This window comes from Lissotriton vulgaris, chromosome 5 (assembly GCF_964263255.1).
Source record: "Lissotriton vulgaris chromosome 5, aLisVul1.2, whole genome shotgun sequence".
Classification (NCBI taxonomy): Eukaryota; Metazoa; Chordata; class Amphibia; order Caudata; family Salamandridae; genus Lissotriton; species Lissotriton vulgaris.
The window spans coordinates 247794492-247809442 of NC_141693.1; positions in this window are offsets into that span (position 1 = coordinate 247794492).

Below are 14951 nucleotides of genomic sequence, written 5' to 3' on the forward strand. Positions count from 1 at the left end.
GCAGACCCTCACCTGCTCCTCTCCTGCTCCTTCCCTGCCTCCTCCTGGTCTCAGCAGCCCCTCTCCTGCTCCTTCCCTGCCTCCTCCTGGTCTCAGCAGCCCCTCTCCTGCTCCTTCCCTGCCTCCTCCTGGTTTCAGCAGCCCCTCACCTGCTCCTCTCCTGCTCCTTCCCTGCCTCCTCCTGGTCTCAGCAGCCCCTCTCCTGCCTCCCCCGGGTCTCAGCAGTCCCTCTCCTGCTCCTCTCATGCATACTCCCCCTGCCTCCTCCTGGTTTCAGCAAGACTCTCAACTGCTCCTCTCCTGCTCCTTCCCTGCCTCCTCCTGGTCTCAGCAGCCCCTCTCCTGCTCCTTCCCTGCCTCCTCCTGGTTTCAGCAGCCCCTCACCTGCTCCTCTCCTGCTCCTTCCCTGCCTCCTCCTGGTCTCAGCAGCCCCTCTCCTGCCTCCCCCGGGTCTCAGCAGTCCCCTCTCCTGCTCCTCTCATGCATACTCCCCCTGCCTCCTCCTGGTTCAGCAGCCCCTCACCTGCTCCTCTCCTGCTCCTTCCCTGCCTCCTCCTGGTCTCAGCAGTCCCTCTCCTGCTCCTCTCATGCATACTCCCCCCGCCTCCTCCTGGTTTCAGCAAGACCCTCAACTGCTCCTCTCCTGCTCCTTCCCTGCCTCCTCCTGGTCTCAGCAGCCCCTCTCCTGCTCCTTCCCTGCCTCCTCCTGGTTTCAGCAGCCCCTCACCTGCTCCTCTCCTGCTCCTTCCCTGCCTCCTCCTGGTCTCAGCAGCCCCTCTCCTGCCTCCCCCGGGTCTCAGCAGTCCCCTCTCCTGCTCCTCTCATGCATACTCCCCCTGCCTCCTCCTGGTTCAGCAGCCCCTCACCTGCTCCTCTCCTGCTCCTTCCCTGCCTCCTCCTGGTCTCAGCAGCCCCTCTCCTGCCTCCCCCGGGTCTCAGCAGTCCCTCTCCTGCTCCTCTCTTGCTTACTCCCCTGCCTCCCCTGGTCCCAGCAGTCCCTCTCCTGCTCCTCTCAGCAGCCCCTCTCCTGCCTCCTCCTGGTCTCAGCAGCCCCTCTCCTGCTCCTCTCTTGCTTACTCTCCCCTGCCTCCCCCTGGTCCCAGCAGTCCCTCTCCTGCATCTCTCCTGCTTCTTCCCTGCCTCCTCCTAGTCTCAGCAGACCCTCTCCTGTCCCCCTCTTGCTTACTCTCCCCTGCCTCCCCCTGGTCTCAGCAGCCCCTCGCCTGCTCCTCTCCTGCTCCTTCCCTGCCTCCTCCTGCTCTCAGCAGCCCCTCTCCTGTCCCTCTCTTGCTTACTCTCCCCTGCCTCCCCCTGGTCTCAGCAGCCCCTCTCCTGCCTCCCCCTGGTCTCAGCAGCCTCTCTCCTGCTCCTCTCTTGCATACTCTTCCCTGCCTCCCCCTGGTCTCAGCAGCCCCTCTCCTGTCCCTCTCTTGCTTACTCTCCCCTGCCTCCTCTTGATCTAAGCAGCCCCTCTCCTGCCTCCCCCTGGTCTCAGCAGCCCCTCTCCTGCCTCCCCCTGGTCTCAGCAGCCCCTCTCCTGCTCCTCCCCTGCTCCTCCCCTGCCTCCTCCTGGTCTCTCCTGCTCCTCCCTTGCTTACTCTCTCTCCTGCCTCTCTTGCGGGGTGTCTCTCTTCTATGCCTCAGCCAGTCTGCTTCATCACCAGGCTTGACTCACAAACCCAACACTACTAAACCAGTAAAAGATCATATCCTTCGAAGAAGTGGGGCTGGGAAATCACCACCGCCCCTGTGGTAATTAGTGAGTGGGTGGGGAGTGCTTGAAATCTGAAGCATTGTCAGTGGGGAAACTGCTCACTCTTCGGCCTGGGGGCTCATGGCCGTTGGTTATGTGTCCTTTGAGGAAATAGGTTCAGGCGTGGAATGAGGTCTGCAGAATGAGACACAAACTATCAGTGTGACCAGGGTGGCAGCGCCGCGTCATAGCGCGGAGTCTGCACAGCCCGAGGGCCTCAATTATGAAAAGTGATGCATCGCCGCGAGAAAACAGCGATGCGTCACTTTTCATTGCGCCCTCCTTGCGACACCAATGATGCTTCATATTTACAGTATAACGCATCATGTCGCAAGGAGTTACAGATACGTCAGTATTTCTGACGTATCTGTAGGCGCAAAAATGATGCATTGCTGGAGTGTGTCACAGAAGTGACGCAACTCCAGCAATGGGTCATTACACATGGGCAAGTCCCTTGTGAACTGTGCTTGCGTCAGTCTTACACCTGCCATTAGGCAGGTGTAAGATATTGAAGCATTTGCTTCCTAGAAGTGGTGCAGTGAAATCTTATAGATTTCACTGCGTCACTTCTATGGCCCTTTCTGACGTTGGAACGCCCCCCCCCCTCTGCATACATTATACCTGGCGCAGGTATATTGTGGTGCAGGGGTTTACAAAGTGAGGCATCTACCTAGAAGCGTCACTTTGTAAATATGGTGCAACAAGGCTCAATTTTTTTACGCTGCTGACGCGTCACAAAAACGGACACACCGGTGGCGCCAAAGTGTCGCAAGGACTCATAAATAAGCCCCCAAATCTTACACCTCTTCACTGACAGTACAGCCATGGAAAACAATTGTCTAAAACGCCAATGGTAGTGACCTCACACGCTTTTAACCCAAGATTACAGCAAAGGAAGTGACCTCACGTGGCCGTTGATGTATGCCAATGACAAATGGATGTTTCAAAAGCACTTTGGTCCAGAAGATGCACACAAAATGACCTCACTAAAGTTAAAAAATACAATAACTGTGACATCAAAAAATAACAACTATCTGCAGTGAATAAAAGTAATGTACTACTTATTTATTAACTCACATCCCAACATGATGTACCAACGGTGCAACCTTTAAATGCCAAGAATGCAGCTATAAAAACACGGCGCTCAATCTCTGTCGCCTCTTTGGGGTGTTGGGCAGGGCCTCCACCATACAGGAAGACGCAGTAATCATATCTTTGGATGCTAAAATGGTGTTTGACATGACGGAGTGACCCTCCCTGGAAACATATGGCTTTGGCCCACGCTTTATGGCCTGGGTGCATTTATTGTATACCAAACCTTTGGCCCGAGTTTCCATTAATGGTGGCAGGTCGACAATCTTTGAGCTGGGGAAGGGCACGAGGCAGGGCTGCCCCCTGTCGCTGCTGCTCTTTGCTCTGGCGCTGGAATCCTTGGCGGTGTGGATTAGAGGATACCTGCTTATCCAGGGGCTGAAATGGGCCCCGGATTGGTCGAATAGAACATCACTTTACGCTGAAGATGTTCTCTTATATCTGGCAAGGCCTTGGTTTTTCGCTCCATGCAGTGCTCCACATTCTAGCCCTTTTTCAAAAATACCCAGGCTATACCATCAATTGGGACAAGTCCTTGGTATATGTCCTCAGTGGAGACTCCCCACTGCTTCCTCCGGGCTGTACGGATGGCTTCCGCTATTTGGGCATTTATGCCACAGGGAACTCAGATGTCTTCTACAGGAGAAATCTCCTTCCTCCCCTGAAACGCCCCCGGGCAGACGTGCAGCATTGGAAGACACTGCCCCTCACCCTACTTGGTAGAGCTGCTCTCTTCAAAATGATGGCACTCCCCCGGTTTTTATACACCCTACAAAATGCACCTTACCCTATCCCACCACAATATTTTTTAACAATTAATTCTGAGGTTCGCTCCTTGCTATGGGATGGTGGTACTCCCGGCATAGCCTTAACAAAACTTTTACGTAGTTGGTTCGTTGGCAGTATTGCACTCCCTGCAATCAAAACGTATTATTGGGCCTCGCAATTGGTGGCCCTTAATCACTGTGCCCACTGCTCTATCACAGACCCCGCGTATAGAATGGATCGATTCAATATGGCGGTGGGCAACTATCTCAGAGCGCTATATGGAGGGCCCAAGAACCTTCCATTATTTCCACCCACCTCTACCACGGTCTCACTCTGGCATACAGCCACGGCCGCGTTAGGTTGGAAGGGTAAAACCTCGCGAGCCACGCCGTTGCTGGAATCCTGTCATCTGGGGATGTTGTCGAGTCTACCAGGTTTTGATAAATGGGATTTGATTGGCCTTTCAGCGGTGGGGGACATGTGGGTGAGGGGTGCGGTAGTTCCATTCAAGGACTTAAGGGCGAAGTATCCATTGCACGAAGGGGAGACATTCCGTTATTTACAAGCACCAGTACGCTAAATAAAGCCATTCCCAAGGGCTCCAATCTGACTGTTTCCTCACCTTTAGAGGACCGACTCATTGACGATTATCTCCCGGACAAGGCCATTTCCCTCACTTACCGCAAGATAATCAACAACTTACCAGAACCACTTGACAAACTCCACATGAAGTGGGTGGACGATCGAGGGGCCATATCCGACGAGGACTGGAGGGAGGCCTTGGCATCCCCCAGGGAGGTAGCAATCCGATCCCGCTTTAAGCTTATACTACTTAAAGTCCTTCATAGGGCACATTACACCTCCACGGCTCTAGTCAAAATGGGTTTAACTACCTCCCCTCTCTGTCCACTCGGGTGTGGGTCCTTGGGTACCTTTTTACATCAGTGGTGGGCTTGTCCCGTCCTCCAACACTATTGGACTGCGGTTTTCTCTACCTATGTCAGAAGTTGATAGATCCAGCCCCTAGGCGCTATAACCTGAACATTTGGGATGCCACCAATCTTAACGGTACCGAACAACTGTGGGTCTCCTTGGGCTGTACTGTTGCAAAACGGAATATTGCCAGAACATGGAGGGGGGGGGCAACACCAAAACGCTCAGACTTGGCGGGGGACATGGACTGGTGCCTGGAGACCGAAAGGGTGATACACGAAAGTAGAGGCTGCCTAGGTAAATGGACAACGGTGTGGGGCCCTTGGAACGAGAACAGAGGATTTCTATGTACTCCTTTTGCTGCTGACGCCACATACAATGTGGACAGGGAGTCACCGTAAAGATTATTGTCATTGTGTGCTCATATTGCCATTGCTGCAATTTTCTTTTCATTTTTTTGTTATGTATGTGAGATGTTTATCCTAGATGATGTGCTAACCCTGGAGACTGCTCGTTTTTGGTTTGTCTTCTTTGTTGTAAAGTTGCCTTATGTTTTCGTAATAAAAAAGATTTATAAAAGAATGCAGCTATGACTTGATTGTGGGACAGCTATTACAGGCCATGGGAAATCATTATATACACAGAAATGCAGTATTTCAACTGGTTAAGCTGCCTGTTATATGATGTACTCAGGCTAGCTTTCATCAATAATGTTTACAGACCACAAACTGCTACCTCAGATGGTCCCTAATTGACATCCATGACCATAGCTATGAAGCCTTTCAATCTTCAATCACTGATTATTTTGTCCTCTATGGCACATTGTTACTCTATTTGTCCAAGATCATTTTATTAAGTTTTCATATATTACGGTTATTGATATAAACATTCAGAAAGGAAGCATGGATTTACTACCCTTCAGACCCCCAACTCTCCCTTTCCACACAAGCCATTGATTCAGAGCTCTGCTGAGGTTCATCACAGACGCTGCAGCGGCGTCTATCAAGGTCCCCAATATAACCAGGTTATACAAAGCGTTCCTGGTTGGGATGGTGTGGGTTTCAGGGACTGCAAATACTAGACTAGGGACTTCCTGGCCAAAGCGAATTTAGCTCTTTCATTTCCATATAATCCATTGTTGTAATTTAACACAAGTGGAGTCCATAACCTTCTCGACCAGTCAATGGTGGTGGAGGCTGTTTTGCTTTTCCACAGTTAATGAATGTAGATTCATCAAAATGCTAGAGGTAACGGGCGTGACATCACATACCCACTCTTTGACCCAATGCCATTACAGAAAGTGACAGAATATGATTTTTTACACTTCATTCTACATGGAACTAATGTCACATGACCTTGATGGTATCATAGGGCCTTATTATGACTTTGGAATTCTTGGAGCGGGCCGCCACGTACAGCCCTGCTCCGAGGCCACCCAAGTCATGAAAAACACCCGCCAGAGTGCGACTTTGGTGGTCCCACGGCGGTGCTTTACAAGGTACCTCAATGGGGGTGTCAAAGGCAGTTCATATAGGGCATGGACTTAGCAGTCCATGCCCTGCAGAAACTGTAAGTGTATGCAGATAGGGAGGCACAACATGTGCCCCCCTGCATGCACCCCATGGTGCAGCGGCACAAGGGGGCCATGTAGGGCCCCCTTTGTTTCCTCATCATCACACTTCTCATGGCAGTCGCACCGCCAAGAAAAGTGCAGTGGTGAGGAAACTTGTAACATGCTTGGCAGGGCTGCAGCAGTTACCCCACATGCGGCACGGCTGCCCCTGTGCGTCTGTGACTCCCTCCTGCTGCCTGGAGCCCGCCATTGGTGTGCCCCTGGGACTGGTATTGCTGTAATTGTTGTGGCATTATTTCTGTTTGTTGTATTTTGTTGTATTTTGTCTGGTTTCACCGTGCTCATCACTGTTGTTCTCCCCCTGATTCCTTGGCTTCCCCTTGCGCCCCTTGACCCTCCCCCGCCCCACGCTTCCCGATGCTGCTCCCCCGCCCGCTTTTGCCTTCTGTAAACCCTTCCCTCGCCCATTGACCGCCCCGCTCCTGCCTCCCAGCTTCTCCTCCCTCCCACTTGTCCTCTTATGGAGGAAGCCGCACGGCAGTGGTTGTGACCTGACCTCTGGTCACCTCACCCGCCGCACGGCTCCCCCTCTGCGTTCGTGACTCCCTCCTGCTGCCTGGAGCCCGCCGCTGGGGTGCCCCTGGGTCTGGTATTGCTGTAATTGTTGTGGCATTATTTCTGTTTGTTGTATTTTGTTGTATTTTGTCAGGTTTCACCGTGCTCATCACTGTTGTTCTCCCCCTGATTCCTTGGCTTCCCCTTGCGCCTCTTGACCCCCCTCGCCCCATACTTCCCACCGCTGCTCCCCCGCCCACTTTTGCTTTCTATAAACCCTTCCCTCGCCCATTGGCCGCCCCGCTCCCGCCTCCCAGCTGCTCCTCCCTCCCACTTAGCCTCTTATGGAGGAAGCCGCGTGGAAGCGCAGCGGACGCGCCCCGCTAGCGTGCCAAAGGGAAGCCCGTCTGCGCCCGTCCGCGTCTGGACCGTGCCCAGCGCCAGAACCCCTGGCCCCCGGCGCACCCAAAGCTCCCGACTGAAATACGACTCCGCAGCCCTCAACGCACTCAACACTGGACAAACAGCTGCATGCTACCAAGCCACCCCGAAGCAAACACATGGACCCTTCACCTGTCAAGCCTGCAAATACACATGCCTCCGAACCTGCAGACCACCCACCGGACCTCGCAACAACAACAACCACCTCAAGTGAATCCTCCTCAACACACGCTCCGTCCACAAGCACGCCGTCGAACTGTGGGACCTCCTGGACAAAACAGCACCAGACGTCGCCTTCCTCAGGGAAACCTGGATAAACGCTTCCTCTGCCCCAGACATCACCATAGCCATCCCGGACGGCTATAAGATCACCCGGAAAGACCGCGTCAACCAAACCAGAGGAGGAATCGCCATCGTAAACAGAAACACCATCAACATCACCACCATCACCGAAGACACACTCTCCGGCGCCGAACACCTACACTTCCAGATTCACACTGACCCCAAGACCACCCTTAGAGGAACACTCATCTACAGACCCCCGGGCCCACGCGCACAATTCAGCTAAACCATCGCCGACTTTTCATCAGCCCTCACGCCCTAGCCTCACCAGAATACATCCTCCTCGTGGACCTGAACTTCCACCTGGAGAAAAACAGCGACAACAACACCACCACCCTGCTCGACAACCTTGCCAACCTCGGACTCAAGCAACTGGTGAGCACCCCCACCCACATCGCTGGCCACACACTCAACCCCATCTTCTCCGCCAGCAAGCACGTCTCCTTCCGCCACTCCTCCGGACTACACTGGACCGACCACAGATGCATCCACTTCACTTTCAAAATGAATACCCACCACCATTGCACGCAACAAATCCCCTGCAGATGCTGGAGCAAAATCACCACAGACCAGCTCCTCTCATCGCTGAGCCAGAACCCACCAGCCAACACCGCTGACACCAACAACGCAGCCCACATCCTCACACAGTGGATCACCAACTGTGCCGACAACCTCGCACCACTAAAGAACCCCCGAGGCGTGACCAGCAACAGGAAAACTCAATGGTTCACGGGCGCCCTCAAAGAATCAAAGAAATCCTGCTGAACCCTCGAAAAAACCTGGCGCCGCGAACGAACTACAGAAAATATGACAGCCCTCAAGATCGCCACCCGTGAACACCACCAGCTGATCCCCTCCACCAAAAGGACATAATTCAAAGAGCGACTAGACAACAACACACCCAACAGCAAGGAACTCTTCAACATTGTCAAAGAGCTCTCCAACCCCAGCGCCAGCAACAACATCACACCGTCACAAGAACTCTGCAACTCCCTCACCAGGTTCTTCCATCAAAAGATCGCAGATATACACGACAGCTTCGGACCCCAGACCCCGCATCCAGTCACCGAACCAGTGACCCCACCACCACCCTCAGCGCATGGACCCCCATCAGCTCTGAAGACACCACCAACATCATGAACTCCATCCACTCCGGCTCCCCCTCGGACCTTTGCCCCCATCACATCTTCAAAAAAGCCGACACCATCTTCGCACCCCATCTCCGGAACATCATAAACAGCTCGTTCGCATCAGCCACCTTCCCCGAGAGCTGGATGCACGCAGAAATCAACGCCCTTCTGAAGAAACCCACAGCGGACCACAATGACCTGAAGAACTTTCGCCCCATCTCTCTTCTTTCCTTCCCGGCCAAAGTCATCGAGAAGACTGTCAATAAACAGCTGACTGCTTTCCTCGAGGCAAACAACTCGCTCGACCCATCCCAGTCCAGATTTTGAGCTAACCACAGCACCAAAACCGCCCTCATCGCAGTCGCCAACGACATCAGGACCCTGATGGATAACGGAGAAACAACCGCCCTCATCCTCCTGGACCTCTCGGCAGCCTTCGACACCATATGCCATCGCACCATAATAACCCGCCTCTTCAGAACTGGGATCCAGGGAAAGGCCCTGGACTGGATCACCTCGTTCCTCTCCGACAGAACCCAGAGAGTCTGCCTCCCTCCCTTCCGCTCAGAAGCCATGAGATCATCTGCGGCGTACCCCAAGGGTCCTCGCTCAGCCCAACCCTCCTCAATATCTACATGAGCCCCCTAGCCGCCATCGCACGCAAACACAACATCAACATCATCTCCTACGCCGACGACACCCAGCTGATACTCTCCCTCACCAAAGACCCAGCCACCGCCAAAACCAAACTACAGGAAGGAATGAAAGACGCCGCAGAATGGATGAAGCTCAGCCGCCTGAAGCTGAACTCAGACAAGACGGAGGTCCTCATCCTCGGACAATCCCCTTCCGCCTGGGACTACTCCTGGTGGCTCACGGCGCTGGGCACCGCACCGACACCCTCGGATCACGCACGCAACCTGGGATTCATCCTGGACCCCTTCCTCACGATGACCAAGCAAGTCAACGCTGTCTCGTCATTATGCTTCAACACCCTACGCATGCTCCGTAAGATCTTCCGGTGTTTCCCCACCGAAACCAGAAAGACGGTCACCCAGGCCCTCGTCACAAGCCGACTGGACTACGGAAACACCCTATACGCAGAAACCACCGCCAAACTTCAGAAACGACTACAACGCATACAGAACGCCCCCGCACGACTCATCCTCGACATCCCTCGCCACAGCCACATATCCGCCCACCTGAGAAACCTGCACTGGCTCCCCGTCAACAAGATGATCACATTCAGGCTCCTCACCCACGCACACAAAGCACTCCACGACATGGGCCTGAATACCTCAACAGCCACCTCTTGTTCTACACGCCCACCCGCCAGCTCCGCTCTGCCAGCCTTGCCCTCGCCACCGTCCCACGGATTCGCAGAACCACCCCTGGAGGAAGATCGTTCTCCTACCTGGCGGCCAAATCATGGAACTCCCTCCCCGCACACCTACGAACTACCCAGGACCATCTCTCCTTCAGGAAACACCTAAAGAACTGGCTTTTCGAGCAATAGTAGCACCCCCCCCCCCCTCTTTAGCGCCTTGAGACTCTCATGGGTGAGTAGCGCGCTCTATAAATGGTTTGATTGATTGATTGATTGAGCAGTTCCGCCAATTATAATGCGCCTCAAGACTGCCGCACCACCACCAGAGATCTATGATCCCTGGTGGTTGTGGCAGTCCCAGGGCGGCTCAACCACCCTGGTTGTAATAGGGTGGTCAGAAGACCACCACTGCTTCGCCCCCTCAAGTCTGGGACCGCCAGACTCAGAATGAGGCCCATAGTAATTGAGAGTGTTGAAGTTAACAGCCCTTAATGCTGCACAGTTATACAATAACACAATATCTAATAACAAAGATCAATATCTATTTTACATACCACAAATTTTAAATGGGATGCTCGCAAAATACGAACATTACACGTTTCTCATATTTTACTGCAGGAAAACATGTGAGTTTGTTCAAAGAGGAATCACTAGAGACCCAAATGATTTAAAGCTCAGTCATAATTTATTGGTTCTTCTAGTGTATACACCAAGAATAAAATATACTGGGGGCATGGATCTATATATGGAGGCAGAGAACGTCACACATAAGGCAAGGGGCTGCCCTAAGAAGTTCAATAGAGTGTGGTGGAAATGGTGCTGATATCATGGCTTGAATGGAGGACTATGAACCTGGGTGGGAGGGGTGTGTGGTCGCTTGGGTTGGGGGCGGATTTAGTTGGGTCTGTGTCCTAGTATCTTGGAATCCTTGGAGAAGTAATGTAAAGCCAGAAGGAATAGAGAAGGGAAGCATGATTTTGTGGGAGGGGTGAAGTGGGTGGGGGGAAGAAGAGTTGTGTTTGATGATCTATTGTGACATGCCAGGTGTGTTCATGCACTGTAAAAAGCGAATAAAAATATATATTTTTTTAAAGAATAAAATATACTGGCAAATATCATGAAAACACATATCCATGTAAATTAATTATTGTAGACCATGAGTGTGAGAAATATTACCTTATTTCTTATCGCAGTTACTAAGGGGCATATCAGCAAGGGCCTATCTCCGCTTTTTTGGCTTTAAAAGCCAGAAAAGTGGAGATAATGTATTCGCCCTATCAGCAAGAGGGTGCTAACATGCGTAATCCCGACGTATTGTAGAGGGCAGGGACATGCAACCCGCCTCACGAACCACTTCAAAAGGATTATGCCAAAAAGACCCCACCAGGAGAAGAAGTGGGCCACTCTGAAAAAGAAAAAAAGTAAGTAGTCTACTGTAGGCCCCCAAAAACCTGCCCAGAGACACTTCATAAACTAAAAATGGGTACCATGGTAAAAACTGGGACCCCAAGAAGGCTTGGTGCCTTAACTGCAACAAGACAGGGCAACTGTCCTAGAAACCAAACCCCTAACTTCAGGGGTTGCCATGTGTAGTCTTTGAGGGCGGTTCTTCCGATGGGGAAGTCCTCCTAGCCTTCAACTGGACAGTGGTCCCAAAAGGTGAGTTGGATATTCCAGAGGGGAGTAAACACTCCCACCATCTACTGGTGAATAGAATCCCAGCCACTGCCCTGAAAGATACCTGTGCCAGTCACACTGTTGTGGATCACATGTTGGTACTCTCAAACCAGTGTATCCCAGGTGACTCAAGAAGAGTAAGGGTTATCTCAGAATAGGTTGGGCCTGTAGCTGTAGTGCCCCTAGAAAAGGATGGGTCCCCTGGATTAAGTATGGTGGTAGACATTAAAGACCTCCCCTTGATTGTCTCCTTGGGAAAGACCACCCAGAGTAAGGTACTGGTCCAGAACCAGGTCTCATCCAAGAATTCGGGGAGGGGAGTGCGGGGGGCGGAACCTGCAGCTAGTGCAGGTAAGCCCAAAAACAAAAAGGAGAAGAGAAAGTGTAGGAAAGGTGGGCAACTGTTAGGCACAGTTCCAATGAGCCAAGGAAAGTCTACACTCCAAAGTTGGCACTGGTGAAGTCCTACCGGAACTACAAAAAGACCTGACTAATCAGGGAAAAGTCCAGCCTGAGTTGTTTGGCTCCTCACCTGACAGAAAACAGAGTAGAAGTAGGGTGCTCACTTTACAGAAATGGTGATCCCCCCTCCCCCATTCTAAAACAACAGAAAGGCAACCTGAACCCAAAGAATCCTGTTCATTAGCCTCTTTACCTGCCAGTGAAGAGCTAAACGCCCGACCGGCCTTGGTAACAACAATCCAGCTGTGCTCCCATGGTCCTGAGGCCCTTGTGACCTGCTCCCTCAAGTGGGACCCAATCTGAATCACTTTCAAGTCCCTTTGTGCAGGGTGTTTTCAAGTGGACCCCTGCTTTGTAGTGCACCAGCTACCAATGCCCTCAGTACCCTGCTCCTGACCGAATTTGGCATGCTCCCGAGAATCTGCTGGTGAAACACTGGGTCTGGCTTTGCTACTTACTTAAATCCTAAGGGTGAACCTGGAGATCCAACTGTGTGATTTTATATGCATTTTCTATTTTCTCCCATTGATTTCAATGGGGCATAATAGTGTGCAAAAGGAATTGATTTTGCTAACTTTGAAAATTGCTATCTTAAAAAGTACTTACTGTAGAACGAACTTCTTGGTCTGACAAAGTATATAAAAATCTGTATTGTTTTTGTAAATCGGCCTCGGATTTATTCATTTATGTGTTTCATTTATTGCCTCTGTGAGTACAACAAAAGTTTGGCACTACCCTTTGATATGCCTAACTGCTCACTCACACTACCACAAATAGAGGGTTAGTATTTTCTATTTTTGCTTCTGTATACATGCACAGTGTATTTAATTTTAGTGCAATTTATTACAGCCAACTTCCTACATCCGACAACCGCTGTGTGGTGGAGTATTTTCTTGAGCGTGGCTCGCCAACTGTAAGTTGGGGGAGCAAGATTTGGCATCCCCCACCATGATTTACGGTCACTAGGAGAGCACTTGTCGAGATTTACCCAACGTGGGCAGTCACAACCATTCGTGGCGAGAAAGGTGCCGTTCCAGTAGAAAATCTACTATAGTGGTAGCAAAATCAACTCAAGAAGCAGTGCCCTCGGCCATATGGGCTGATAGTTCAGCACAGAACAAGCTCCTGGTGCTAAAAATCAGTGAGCACAGCATAAAATACCTAATTCCGCCCATTCGCAGAACTCCATGGAATCTTGTGGAGTTTTCATGCAACTCTGCGTAATTCCGAGGAGTGAAACTCTGCGAGTTCCGTCCACCCCTGATTCTAAAATCAAGTTGCCTTGCGCGAATGCACTCTGCCAAGAGACTAGGGACACAAGACCTCACTATAAGGGGTGGCAGTGCCGGTCCTTCCCTGGGCTAGAGTGGACTAGAATCACTTCTTCCTGCACAACTCCTCGTGGACTCCTCTTCTAGGCAATCTTTGTTTTAGACAGGGATGTCTCCAGTACCCCACCATGGAGGCTTAAGGTAGCCCATTCCAACAGGACACATAACTTAGAGGTCTTACAGGTTCCAGTTCCCATTAAAAACCTCAACCTTGGAGTTCGGACCCTTTTTCGTTCTCCACTGGTTTGGACCCCCCAGCACTGGCCAAGGAGAAATCCTGGCACACGGACCTTTTTTCAGAATCTTGGAATGTCCAGTACTGATCTGATCCATGCCAGATTTTCAGGGTATTCTGGTTAAAATAAACCGACATACAAGTGCACTAAACTGAATGTATTTACATAGTCAGTGGTTATCCTGAAAATCTGCTATCATATGGTTAGCAGGATAAAACGATGGTGTTTGATTCACAATTGCTCCAAATTTACTCAGTCTCTTTATTGGAATTCCGCTGAAATCAGGCTACTGACACCTAGGTGAAAAATACAAAAATGTTAAACTGAAGCTGTTAGGGACTTCTTTTTCACAGTGGTTGAGTACAGTATTGTAGCATTTATATAACGCCTCATATAACGCTGTGAGACACCAAAGTGCGTGTTCTGACAGGAAAAGGACTAAAACATATAAGCTTCTTACACAGCGCTAACCTACAGCCAGGGGCAAAGGTGTGGTGTATGCTTACACACTAACCATAAAGGGGTAATCAGTGAAGGGAGGCACAGGAACCTATAAGGCAACGGGTGCCAGGTAGAGGTGCTGCCATATGAGTAAAATGATGCCCGACTAGCAAGAATGGAAGTTTGTGACGCGAGCACGTGCTAGGCGCATGTTTAACTGAAATACGTTTGAAAACCGCCACCAGAGCCTGCAGCCTCGAGCCAGCCGGAATGTCTGCCCTGTTATTTCGGCGAACACTCGCTAAAGGTTACAGACTGTTTCAGTATTAGAAAGTTTACTTAAAACGTAGACTCCGTTATCCACCACAAAGCGAGCTGCGAGTCACTTCGAGAACCGAGAGCGGCCCCGGGCGGAAGCCGCTGCTCGGAACGGGCGCGGGTTCCGCGACCGCTCCCGGCGCGGGGCCGACCGGGGGTCGCCGAGGGTGAGGGTTCGGCGAGACGGAGGAACGAGAGACAACATGCTGCTGGGGCAGTGGGACACAATTAATTCCGAGAATATATGATTGCCGTGGGCAGTGCTGATGAGAGTGACGTGTGACTGTGGTGGGCAGTGGGCACTGCCAATGCTGGGGGGCACTGGTGACGTCAAGTGTATTATTACTGCTGCCGTGGACCCTGTCACTGTTGAGCTACTGCTAAGGTCCGGTCCAGTGTCGCTGCTGAATGCAATGCAAATATTAGTCTGCAGTCTCACTAGCATTGCACTGCCACTGCCCAGCGCATTATTACTGCTGTGGGTACTGCCGCTATTTAGGGTACTGACAGGGCTTTAAGTGGGATGAAAAAATTGGGGGGTCTCTCAAAGGGGCGTGCCCAGTGTAATTAGG